Source organism: Microtus oregoni, unplaced genomic scaffold, assembly GCF_018167655.1.
Source record: "Microtus oregoni isolate MIOR12 unplaced genomic scaffold, Mior012 000001F_ref0000356, whole genome shotgun sequence".
Classification (NCBI taxonomy): Eukaryota; Metazoa; Chordata; class Mammalia; order Rodentia; family Cricetidae; genus Microtus; species Microtus oregoni.
The window spans coordinates 1,391,840-1,405,941 of NW_024543060.1; positions in this window are offsets into that span (position 1 = coordinate 1,391,840).

The window sequence follows — 14,102 nt, forward strand, 5'->3', positions numbered from 1 at the left end:
TTTTAAAAAAAATATTTGTATTAGTTAGGCCTTCTGTTGATGGAGGAAGGTCATTGGTTAATTAAATAAAGAAACTGCTTGCCCTGATACGTTAGAACATAGTTGGGTGGAGTAAACAGAACAGAATGCTGGGAGGAAGAGGAAGTGAGCTCAGAGACACCATGCTCCCCTCTCCCGGGCAGATGCTATAGCTCTGCTCTCTGAGGCAGACGCATGAAGCTCAGACCCAGGATGGACATAGGCTAGAATCTTTCCTGGTAAGACTGATGTTACACAGATTATTAGAGATGGGTTGATCGGGATATGAGAATTAGCCTGTAAGGGCTAGAGCTAATGGGCCAAGCAGTGTTTAAAAGAATACAGTTTGTGTGTTGTTATTTTGGGGCATAAGCTAGCAGGCAGCCGGGGTGCTGGGGACACAGCCCCGCTGTTCCTATAACAACAAAATGGCGCCTGACGTGGTAGCAGCAATTTCTCGGGTCTATTCTGCTTGCTAGAGGCAAGCAAGCGCCTCATCTAAGAGAGGCTTCCTGACTCAGCTTTAGCTGCAAAACCCTGCAGCTCATTGAGAGGTCCTGCCACGAAACACTTAAGTCAGTGGTGGCACATACCTTCAATTCTAACACTCAAGAGGCATAGGCAGGCAGAGCTCTAAGTCTGAGGTTAGTCTGGTTGATCTATAGAGCGAGTTTCAGGACAGCCAAGGCTACACAGAGAAATCATCTTCAAAATAAAACAAAAAGTTCTATGTTAAAGATCATCACATGGAAGCTATGGCGAACCTTTAGTGCCAGAAAGACAACCCCAAGGTGGTGCAAGCCTTCAACATGGAGGATGGGGGAGTTCTGATGGGGCTCAACAGAAAACACAACGAAGAGACTGGAGGCAATGTGGAACCTCTGATCCATCAAGAGAAAAAAAACAATGTACAGTTTTGATGTTGCACCCTGCCATGTTGTGACGTTACCTGATCATTTAATTAGAACTGCACCCATTCTGACTGGCATCCTAAGTTCTAGATGCCATACCTTGCAAATTGCAGCTTTCATATTCATGGCACCAGCCTTATTTTTGAAACATCATGGTGCACATGGTGAGGAGGAGAAAGGTTAAACCAAAACAAAAATAAGTAAGTATTGACAAGGAAGAAGTCATACCTGAAAGATTGCATGTGTACGCCAGGGATTGTGGCCACTCTGGTGGCATAGTGAGATCTATTGTTTCATAATGGCAGAGGTTTTACTGTACCACACCCTTCCTGGTCTACAGAGTGAGTTCCAGGACAACTAATGCTACACAGAAAAACAGTCTCAAAAAACGAAAAAAAAAAAAAACTTGGTAAAAATGTTGACATTTCTAAGAGTTGTTTCTGAATTCTAGGTTGTGGGAAACAAAAAAAAAAAAACCTCAACTTTTAGTAATTTATTAAGTTAGTGACTGATAGTAATAGTTTACCAAAAGGAAGAATACACTAATGAGTGTTTTACTTTGCTTGCTTTAGTATTATCTATCCATTCAGTTTTGTAAAAATGGCAACTTATTATAGTGTACTGCTTTAGTTTGGGGAAGAATGGGTTAAAAAAAAAACACAGTAAGCGTGAACAATTCAAAAACAAAGCTTAGTATCCACACTGCTGTGTCCAATGGTATTTTGGCTAAAGGAAGGTAATAAATTTCTTTCTGAAACTTTCCATATGGTAACTTTTATATTACTAAACTTTGTTTTTAACAAATCTTTTTAACACTAGCAAAATTTCTAGTGATCGATACTTCTAATAATGTAACTGTTCCTGTTATTAGAATCAGCACAAGCACAAAGCAAAGTTGAAGTTTGTTAGATGCAAGCAGTATAGAAGAAAAGTCAGACACGAGCAAACTAATTCTCAAGTTTGTCATAAAGTTTTCTTCTGCTTAAGACTTTTTAGTCTCAAATTAGATCCTGTTTTTTCACTATGTAAGGACTCTTTGTAGATAAAATTAAGTTCTAGTAGCACCTTTTAGAAAACTTTTACAGGAATAACTCCAATTCACTTTATATACCATTGAGTATAGTGGTATATTATTTGTGTTTTCATAAATAAGCTCGAGAGATGGCTCACAACTACATTTGGCTTCAATCCTAGGGGATTCAACACCATCCTCTTGCCTCTGTGGGTACTGATATATACACACAGGCATGCACATAAATAAAAATATTTTGAAAACAAAATAAGCAAATTAACTCAATGAAGAAGAGTTGATTGGTCCCTACATGAAAATGTTTTTTGTTCTTACACAAGAATACTGACTTTCTTGTGGCACGAATAACCTACACCATTTTATGAAAACTGTATTGTCTGTCTCCCATTATGAAAGACCCATACCTACATATTCCAGTTAGTGTCCCACTCAATATAGAGTGAAACCAAGGAATTCACTGAGATGAAAGATGTTTCCAGTTGGGATAAGTGCTAAAATAATTAATGAAGGAACTCTGCTCACAAAACAAAAGCAGAATCCATAAACGAGACAATTTCCAAATTCAAGGCAACATGAGTACTACGGATTGAGGCTGGTAATATCTAGTCTTGGTACTCTGGGGTTGGGCAAGCAGTTAAAATTCAGTACGGGAGGTATAAAGAACATAGCGAGTGTTAAGGAGTCACACCTTACTGCTGCAAAACTGTTTCTTTGTGAGGTAAAAAGAATTTCTGGTTTCATTGCTATGAAAAAGCTTATTAACCCAAGCAAGCTTGACTCAAGAGTTTGAAGCTGTCTTAATAGAGAAACCACAAAGTCAATCACGGTGAAATGAAAAACCCAGCTTACTTAAATATATTTATACTTTAAAAACCCTTAATCTTGAGGTGGTAGAGAAAACTGGAATTCCTTTTAGAAAGAACATCTGTGAATGTTATTTTACTCTGCTACACTTTCCTAAAGGATCAGATTAGATACATACTGTCAGATTCTCATAGTTTTGTAAATTTTAGCCATCTCTATTAGAAATAAAGAGCCCTTGTGTGGCTTATGAAATACTGTTCCACAAGCTTCATACTTGTCATTTCTTTCATCTCGTCTTTCAGCAAAACTGATGTTGGTAACCTCTAAGTTTTACTTAAACAAGGCCTGAAAATTCTACTGCAGAGACAATTTCAGCAAGTTGTTCTTATTTGGATAGCCAACTACTAGAGTTATCTCTGTATTCTAATGAATAACAGAACTAACATATTTACTGATGGTGTGTGCAATTAAAAGCCCTATTTAAAACACTGATCATCAAATGAGCTAAGGTACCCTGGGCTCAATCTGATTCCATTAACAGGCTAGTAAGAGAGGACTATAGATATTATCATATTATTTATTACATAAGAAAACTAGCTGCATAATAGGTAAGGTGGCTTTTCTGAATCAAGACCTCCCCCCACAAAGAACTTCTACATGTTAAGTAAAACTTTCCATAGTATTTAAGAGTTACTGTGAAAGGCAGAAAGACAGCAGCAATTAAGCACTTCTAGAAAATGATTTTGAAAGCGTAGTTTAGCCCATCAATGGCAAAGGTATGTTTTCTCTTAGACAATGAGCTCCCAAAGAGATTTTTAAGGTAAGAATTTTCATGTTCAAGATGATGTGTCACATTTCAAGAGATGCCTTTAAAATGTTTAAATTTTATTCCACCAATTCTAAAGACCTTATGAAGTAGTCATTAACATAATTATTCCCTTATTTGCCTCCCAGAGCTTACTCAAGTCACTTTTGTCCTTCCATGCAATAAATAAATCTCACTCCAACTCTTTAGTTCCTTTGGCTATTCCTTAAGACATAAGCATTTCATATTTTTTCTTTCTTTCAATACATTATTGGTTTACATCTATACATTTTACATGTGATTTAACATTAGTCATACATCAAAGACTTCCAATCACAAATGATTTGGGAAAAATTGTTTATTAGCAGTATTTTAATTTGAATAAGTGAAGAATTTATGCTAGGTTTTTAGAACCGTTATTTACAGAATTCAAATTTAATCCTTCAATCTAACCATACAGAACCCAAGGCAATCTGATTTAAGAAAGTGTGCACTATTGAAAGAATTTAGGGTTTTTTTTTTTTTGACAGAAATCAAGTATATGAAGGTCATAACCACTCCATCGTATGACTGAGCAGAGAATTTTTATTGGAGACATGAGGGAGAGTATAGCCAGAGGCATCTGGAAGAGTCCAGAGCAGGGAGATAAAGCAGTGAAGCTGGGGTTGGGGTAGCTGGAAAGGAGGACTAAGACAGGGAGCCAAGAGCAAATAAATAGCCTAGATGGCAGGATTACATAGGGATGAAATGCTGAGAGAAGCCAGAATACTGCCCAGCTTGGACTCTTTTTGCATTTTCTGAAAGATCTATCTATCTGTTTAATATGTATACAGTGTTCTGTCTGCACTCCAGAAGAGGGCACCAGATCTTACTACAGATGGTTGTGAGCCACCATGTGGTTGCTGGTAATTGAATTCAGGAATTCTGGAGAAGCAGCCAGTGCTCTCAACCTCTGAGCCATCTCTCCAGCCCCCTTAATCAGATTTTTTAAACAAATAAATAGCTTATTAATAATTTTTTATCAAGTTGAGTTTTGTAAAATAATTTGAAAAAAATGAATTGAAATATTTGCTTATATTCTAAATGAGTCATTCAGAGAAAAACTTCATTGTAATAAACTAAACTTACCCATTTTATTGTTGTCATGTTTACAGCTTATAACCACAATTACTATCATTAACATTTCCAGAATTTGAGAGGTGAGGCGGAATTGGACTTTATGCATGCTATATAAACACTGGGCTGAATGTTTTTACGACACCAAACATAAATTTCATTTCACATTTTGATGAACTTAATGTGGTCACGGAAGTACAAAACTTAAGGCCCTCCTTCCCCTCAAAGTACCTTTCACACCATGGGAAGCATAAGCAGCATGGTAAAGGAAGAAGCCACACAGGAAACATGTTTTATCTTTCTATATTCTCAAACTCAAATTTAGAATTATTTCACTCTTTTTACATTATGTTTACAATACTATTATATAGCTAATGATCTTTTAGAAATAAACTTTTTTCTAGAAGTTGGGGCTAGAAAAACTAGGCTGTACCTTAGGAACCTAGGAAGCATATTTGAGGCCCTAGGCTTCATCTTCAGCAAAAACCAACCAACAGGAGGGTTGGGGAGAGTGTTCAGCAGTTAAGAGCACCCAGATTTGATGTCCAGAATGCACATGGGGGTTCACAACTGTCCATAACTCCAGGAATCTCATACCTATTTTCCATCTCTTAGGCACAAGGCACACAGGTGGTAGACAGACATGCATGCAGGCAATATACACACAAAACAAAAATAAAAAGATAAAGAAAAAACACACCAGCAAAAGAACTCCACACATGTCTAGAAGAGCCTAAAGCTAAAGAATATTAGCATTAAGAATGTGTTTGAGTATGGTCTCACTCATAAATCTTCTCCTGGGTAGTTTATACAGTTTTACTAATCAAATGTCACTTGCAGGGGCGCACCCCCAAGAATACTTTCGAAAGTATTTTTGAAGATATACTTCCAAATAACAGTAACTATATCACTTGTATCTTGCCTAATTCAATTTTTTCCCACAGAACATAAAACTATCAATTTTTTTCTTCATCCAAGTATCTATCCACTCTCCACCAGTACTGTAAACTCCATGAAAACAAGGGACTTAATCTGATTGGTTTTGTGATATTTTCAATATTTAAAAATGGAACGAAGTAATATTTTTTAGTACAAAAATGGAAAAATTCTCAAGATGTCTCCTAGACTGTCTTGAACTCTCAGAGATCCACTTGCTCTGCCTTGAGAGCCAAGATTAAAGCTGTGTGCAACCATGCCTGGTTATTTTTGTACCTTATTGGCTTAAGGAGACAGGGCTGGGATTACATGTGGGCACATCTGGCTTAAAATATATTTTTAGTGCTATTTGACAAATATTTAACATTTTCATATGACTAAAAATGAAAATATAAAACTTTTATATAAAAATCTAATTAAAATTCAAATTTTCTAAATAAACAATTTAAACATACTATTTTATTTTAGCACAGTACTAGACTTCATTGATTCAAACTAAAATGACATTTTAAACTTTGCATATTAAAATTTTACATATAAGTATTCCTAAATATAAGAAAAATGAAAACTAGCATTTTCCAAAGAAATTACTTAATAGAATCACCAAAGGCAAATGGAGGAGCAGGGAGAAACCTTACTAAAGGATGATTCATTGGACATATTAATAAGTTAAGGCTGAAGAACATTTGGCAGAAAAGTAGTTTCAATAGTTCTCTTTTTTGGTATTGGGATGTTTTAGAAGTAGAGCCCTTTTAGAAGTCCTGAGTTCAACTCCCAAGCACTAAAACAAACAAGCAAACATAAATAGAAAAGGAAAAAGAATTAAATGAAGAAACGAGAAAAGTGAAACGCCCAGGATATATTTTATGAATACACAAGGCAAGAAGGATTACAATCCCTTAAAGTTTCTGATGGAGGAACAATCTGTGTATTAAAGACTTCAAAGTATTAGAAATAAACTATCCCTTATAACTATTCCTTAGATGGACTGTATTAATAATGCTCTCTCATTTATTTTCCAAGGAATATATTTACTGGATCCAAATCTACCCCTCTCCAAATTAGGACCCTATTCTTTCCCCTTTTCAATAGTATTTAATGAGAATCAACTCAGAAGAAATGCTTCCCCAAACCCCTGCAAAGAGAGACAAAAAAAGCCAAAAAACAATTTTAATTAGAATGTTAACTTGTAAAACTGAGCATGTAAAACCTAAGAGCACAAAAGAACATCCATCTATAATTTCTTCTTTGAAAGATGACTTTATTATTATTATTAATGTAAACGGGTATAACTTTAATTTTACTACTAGCTATTTGTTTCAAAATTAGTCACAAAGATGAATTAACTCCAGATTTCCAAGTCAGTGAAAATGTATTTAAAATAATACATTTAAATGTGTATATATGAAAAGAAGTTATGTACAATTAAAGTAATGCTTAGTGACTTTTCTGTTGCTATCAAGAGACACCAGGACCAAGAGAAATTTATCTAAGTATTTAATTTGGGGCTTACAATTTCAGAGGATTCGAGCCCGTGACCATCAAGGCAGCAGACAGGCACAGCATGGGAACAGCAACTCATAACTCACATCCCCATCTGCAAACAGCAGGCAGAGAAAGAGCTAACTAGGAAGAGTTCCCAGTGACACACCTCCTCCTACCCTTCCAAACAGGTCCACCAAATGAGGACCAAGTATTCCAACACATGGTCCTATTTCTTATGCAATCCACAATTCCCTTTCCATGCCCCTCCCTCCTGCAAGGATCAAACAAGTAACACATATTTTATCACCAAGTTACAACCTAGTTTGAGTACAATAAGATTTCTTTGGTTCTTGTTGGTTTGTTGCTTAGAATGAGCTGGAGCTGAAGTTGACTTTCAACTCCTGATGGTCCTCTCGTCTCCACTTCCCGAATGCTGGTATTATAGGGTTGTATCACCTATTTTCTTTCTAGCCATAGTATTTAAAAATTTCTTTAGCTATTTTTAGAACGGAAAACAAGAATTAAAAATTTTATGTGGAAAACATTGGACAAACTATAAAGTCACTCAATAAATACTTCTAAGCAGGCTTTAATAGAACAAACTATGGATTTATAATTATTTAGTAATTGTTTTTCATATAATGGCTAAAACAAAGAAAAAAGTTCAGTGATTAAAACAAAACCTTATCATGATTTCTATGGAGATCAGAGAATAATTCCGTAGGGTTGGTTCTCTCATTTCTCCTTTATGTTGATTTCACAGTTGGAACACCAGCTGCCATGCTTATGCAGCAAATGCTTACCTCAATAGCCGACAAAGACTTGCAAAAGAACCACCATTCTCATGTAAAAGTTAGTATTTTAACTCTGACCACAATAGGTATGATCTCTTACTACTTTAGTTATGGACAGCCCCACCAGAAAAAAGTGGTTGTTCTTAAATATGTATTTTATAATTAAATAAATTAGTTGAAATTAATTTAATTTTACCTTTAAATTAGAACTGAGTAGTAGTTCCTTTGAATATTAATCTTGAAAAGTAACTGTGAAATACATTAGGATTTCCACTGCACACAATATTAGTTAGTTGGAATCCATTAAGAACCTTTAATCTGAAAAGGTTAAGATGATCTTTACAGGAAGTAATGACAGTTAAATAATGACCTAAACAGTCCAAAAAAGGAATACAGATAGTACAAACATTTCCTTTGAACTGTAATTAAAATATTCTGACTATATTTACATTCATAAAATTAATAACTAAACCACAACTTGGTTTAAATCTGAAGTTAAATATTAATAAGGTACAGAAGCCCTTCAGACTTTGCCTTATTAAATGTCCTCTCTAAGAACTTAAGAAAATATTTTAGTAAAAATTAGAAAAACAGCAATTATTAGTTAGAAGACATATATCATCTGTCGCAAATTAAATTTCAGGTTGTTTCCTCAGTTATCCAATGAAAAGGCTGGTCATCTCTAAGGATTTTCCTACAATTGAAGTTTAGAAATTCAAAACGTATTTTAATGTTTTCTCTCCATTTAAAATGAAAAATTCTGACACATTATACTAAAGATTATCTTCTAAATTCTGTTCAAAATCAGTAATACTTGAAGATAAAACTTCAAGTCAAGAGGAAAATAAATTAATAAAAAGATAGGAAAATAAATATTAATTAAGTAATAATCTGAATTCACATTCATATAGGATATAAAAATACATTAAAATAAATTCTATGGTGCTTCTAAATTCTCTCAAGAAACTTTTAATGGAAATGCTGGGGAGAGATCTCAGGACTTTTCTGTACTAGGGAAATACTTTACCGCTTTAGTTAATAAGAGACTCTTGAGGGCATTCAACAATTTAAAAGACATTAAATCAGTTACAGTTAGTGCTCCATCTATAGATTCAACTGACCAGATTTAAAACACTGGAGTGGCCAACAAGTGTGGAGGCACACACTTCTAATTAAAGCACTTGAGAGGCAGTGGCAGGTTGATTTCTGAGTTCCAGGCCAGCCTTGTCTACATAGTGAGACACTGTCTCAAAACATCAAACCAACTAAACATTTTTGTTTTTGGTGATGGGTGTGTGTGTGTGTGTGTGTGTGTGTGTGTAGAACTGCATTTGTATGTTTTTTTTTTCTTGTCATTACAGAAATAAGCTAAATAATACAATGTATCTGTGTAACATAACACCGCATTGCACATAAAAAGCAATCAGAGATGGATTTAAGTATAAGAGGAATATACACCGGTCACCAGCAGACATACCTTTTTTTTTTTTTTTTTTTTTTGAGACAGGATTTCTCTATGGAGGACATTATACCATTTTACATATGGTACTCATCTGAGTATCCCTGAAGCCCTAGAATCAATTCCTCCTAGACACAGAAATAATTATATGCTTTTTTTGGGAGACAGATTCTCATGTAGGTCTTAGACTTGTTTTGTGGCTGACGATTACCTTAAATCTGATTCTCCTGCTTCCACTCCTGAGCACTGGGATTACAGATGTGTACCTGGTATGTAGTGGTGAGACTGGAACCCATGGCTTTGTGCCTGCTAGTCAGAAGCATGCTACCAACAATTACACAGCATTTTAACAGACACAATGCATGTGGGAAGCTATTACATTATTACAGAATTATACTGAACAAAATCACTAATATAGAAAATGCAATCAGAAAAACTTGAAAACATACCGGTAGATTCAATATACATTAAATTATAGTTGTAGAGTATGGCCAACCTTACTTCAGCAGCACAGTTAATACTGGAGATAATTTCAGAATCTTAACGCCAATATTTACGTGCTGCTAAGGCACTGCTGACATTGCTATCATAGGAGCTATGAATATAAAACACGTGTTTTCTTCAGAAGATCAGATCCTTGTATTTTGAGGCAGCACAATATGGCCTGCACCTTTTCAAAATCCACAAACCATTATGTGCTGCTACTTTACTCCAAGGTTTTTTTGTTTTTGATAACACAATAGCACCTAAATACTAATTTACAAAAACTCTTTTTAGGAAAAAACAGAATATATAAGAGCCATCTTTGAAAACCCTTACACTAGTAAATGCATAATTTTATAAACTTTTAGTAAAAAAAAATTTATGTCCATATCATAAATTTAATAAAAGCTTACTGTGTACTTAATATAGTGCTGTAATTTATAGTAATCATAAAAATGAGGAAAACAAGCCATTTTTCTGTACCAACTTAATAAGAATGATTTATTAATAGCCAAACTTTTGAAAATATTTAACAAATGAAGCAATTATAAAAGTTGGCTTTTACCTTACTAAAAGGAACACACCTTTCAAAGCCTAAGTCATAGGATAAGGTAAGTTAACATTTCAGAAAAAACACGAAACATACAAGAACTCAGTTTCAAGAAATTTTTTTTTTTTTTTTTTTGGTTTTTCGAGACAGAAATTTATGCCAACAAAATACTTAGAAAAAGACCAAAGCGACTTCAAAGTATTTTCATACTAATAGCAATTATGTCTCTGTATGTGTACACACACACACACACACACTATGTAGCCTCCCCCAATTCATACATGAACACTCATTATCTCCATATTGGAATGGTTATTACTGTAAATTCAGTGTTATTTAATATATATTACCCAGAATAACATGTCTTAGGATAACATGTCAATTTGGTTTCCTAAAAAGATATAAAAGAGGCATCCTGCAGCTCAAGGCTAAGTGACCATTTATTTGTTTTTCATTAAAATGGCTATTCTGTCTTAGAAATTTCTATGCTTTCTATTACAGGACAAATCTGAATCAACAAACCGTGAAATTTTCATCTCTATTCTAATCAGTTATAGGAAACAGTCATATTTCATTCATTCTAATGTCGATAAGCAGTCATATTCCATTAGTTATATATTTTATCTTCTACTAAAATTATATAGATCATTTTGTGTATAAGCAACTGCTGTTTCACCCATTTCTCCATTATTGCCTAAAGTTTTAACACGATTTCTACATCTATTTAAGATAAATCAACACATACTTCAGTTTCTCAGTGTCCTAGTTTGTTTTCCACTGTTGTAAAAAACACAATCATAAACAACTTGGGAGGGAAAGGGTTTATTTCATCTTATAACCTAATATCCATCATGAAGGGCAAAAACTCAAGTCACGAACCAGGAGGCAGGAACTGAAGAAAAGGCCATAGAGGAGTGTTGTATACTGACTTGCAATGCTTTCTTTTATATCACCCAGGACCATCTGGCCAGGGATGATGCTGCCCACAGTGTGTAGCTCTCCCACATCAAGCATTAATCAAGAAAATGCTCACTAGATATATCCACAGGACAATCTGATGAAAGTAATTCCTCTACTGAGATTCCCCCTTTCTAGATGTCTGTTTGTAAGTTGCCAAACTAATCAGCATGATCAATCAGTTACATGGAATTTTAGGTTCTCCTCAAACCTATCTCATTAAATTTTAAACATACATGCTTATTTTTCACTTGAATATTTTACTGAACACCTACTCTGTTACCACTATCCCATTTGTTACACTGTAGTTGGTATAGCAGTACACAAAATATAGTTTCTCTATAATCCCAACACTTGGGAGATAAAGGAGTAGGATCAAGATTTCAAGGCCATCCTTGGCTACACAATAAGTCTGAGGGCATCCAGGGCTACAAGAGACATTGTTACAAACATACACATATCAAGCTCTCATCAATGTTCTTTGTCCCTGTACAGAACGTCTACACATTGAATGATTATTCCAATGTCAAATGAATGATTTCAAAATTAAGTCCATCTTTTGTGTGTAAAATCCTACTTTTAAAGCTGACAGCCAAACTTGAAACAGAATGAGTATTTACATTCATGCTCATGTTTCATAAACATTAAATAAATCACAGCAAGAAATGCCCTTTATTTCTAAAAACTGGTCAAGCATATTTAACAAAATGCAACACTTTATAAATCTTAGTTTGGTGGAATTAAGTGCATTTATACCCAAACACCGTCAACCCTACCACTTTAAATTTCTCACCTCCAACCCATACACTTTACTCATTAACACCAGCTGCCAAGTTCTATCTCTTAGTTATAAGAAATTAACTTTCTGTTCTGTCTCCTGAATTTGCCATATCAGACAATAAAGTCAAGAGGAATTTATATTTTAGTTGCTTCACTTATACAAATTTTAAAAGATTTATTCTCAAGCATATACTAGAATCTTGTAATTTCTGGGAGTAAAAACATGTGTTACTGTAACCAACTTACCATGCTCTACTTAGTGCTGGAAATTGAACTGAGGTCTTCTTGTTTATACAGCAAATGCTTCATTATTCCCCAGCTCTAATTAAAACAAAAACACAACACCCTTTATTTATGTGTGTGTTCCTGTTTTTCTGTATGTGCCAAGTATGGGCAGTGGCTAATATCCCTTAGAACTATAGCTATAGATTGTGAGCCACCTGATGTGTGCTGAAGGAATACTCAAGTCCTCTGCAAGCACAGAAAGTGCTCTAAACTTCTAAGCTATTTCTTCACCCCACCCCTGAAATATCTATTTATGATGTATGTATGTGTGCACCACTGAAAACAAGTGGAAGTCAGAAGACAACCTCAGGTATTTTCCTCACCTTGCTAGAGTGAGATAAGGTCTTTTATTCGATGTTACTTTATCTGGCTTATGTAGGTTCTAGGAATTCAAACTCAAGTCTTCTGTGTAACAAGAACTTTATTCACTGAGCCATTTCCTCAACCCCCAGTTTTTTCTCATTTTGGAGCTTTATGAAATTTTTCTTTGATAATGTGTTCCTTTGAGACAGAATCCTACTAGTAACCCAGGTTGGCCTGAAACTTGCAATTCTACTGCCTCAGTCCTGCCCCCCAACCTGGCACTACAGGCATAAGACACTATCTCTGGGGACAGTATTTCTCTATGCCTCAGTCTCCCATGTGTGTGTATTTAAACTACATTTATTTGTGTATGAGTGTGAATGTCACCACCATGCACATGTATGGCAATTAAAGAATGTCTTGTGGGAGTTGATTCTATTGCTTTTCTATTTATTCATTCATTCATTCATCCATCCATCCATCTATTTGTGAGCCAGGGTTTCTCTGTGCAGCCTTGGCTGTCCTGGAATTTGCTCTGTAGGTCAGATTGGCCTCGAATTCAGAGATCTGCCTGCCTCTAGTTCCTCATGCTTCTGGGATTAAAGACATATGCCACCAATGGTGAGCAACTTCTCCCCTCCTCCCTTAAACCAAGGTTTCTCTGTGTAGCTTTAGAGCCTGTCCTGGAACCTGCTCTGTTAAACCAGGCTGGCCTCAAACTCACAGAGATCCACCTGCCTCTGCCTCCTGAGTGCTGGGATTAAAGGCATGTGCCACCCCTACCCGTCTACTTAAGGGAGTTTCAGTTTTAAACTTTTTTTAGTCTTTGACTATTTAAAATGAATTTTTATGCACGGTAATGATGTCTAGCTTCTTTTTTTGTGGGATTACCTAGTTTTCCTGACACTATTAAAAGGCCGTCTCTCCCCTTTCGTGAGGGACTCCATCTCTTGACAAACAACAGCTTTTACTATTTCATTTCATACCAAATTTTCGATTCAAACTGGACTAGTTATATAGCAACCTACTCCTAGTATATATGATCCATGCCATTTCTCAATTCCTGTACCTTAGGTCACTTGAAATATCATACTGTCTTTAAGTCCTCAAATCTTTGCTTTCAAGTGTGCCAGCTAAAAGAAAAAGTATGAAAATCATTACATTACAGGTAAAGGTTAGTAAAAAATATTGTTCTTTATCTTTATTCAATTGTTGTAATTTTAAATTCAGTAGTTTATATTATGGCCCAAGGACCATTTATTTTCTTTGTTGGTTTTTGAGATAGTTCAACATTTTACTTAAGTTCTTAGGAGAAAAACTAAGTAATTCTGAAAGGTGAGATAAAAATAGGTAAATTAAATGTTTTGTTTAAAGAAGTAAACTCTA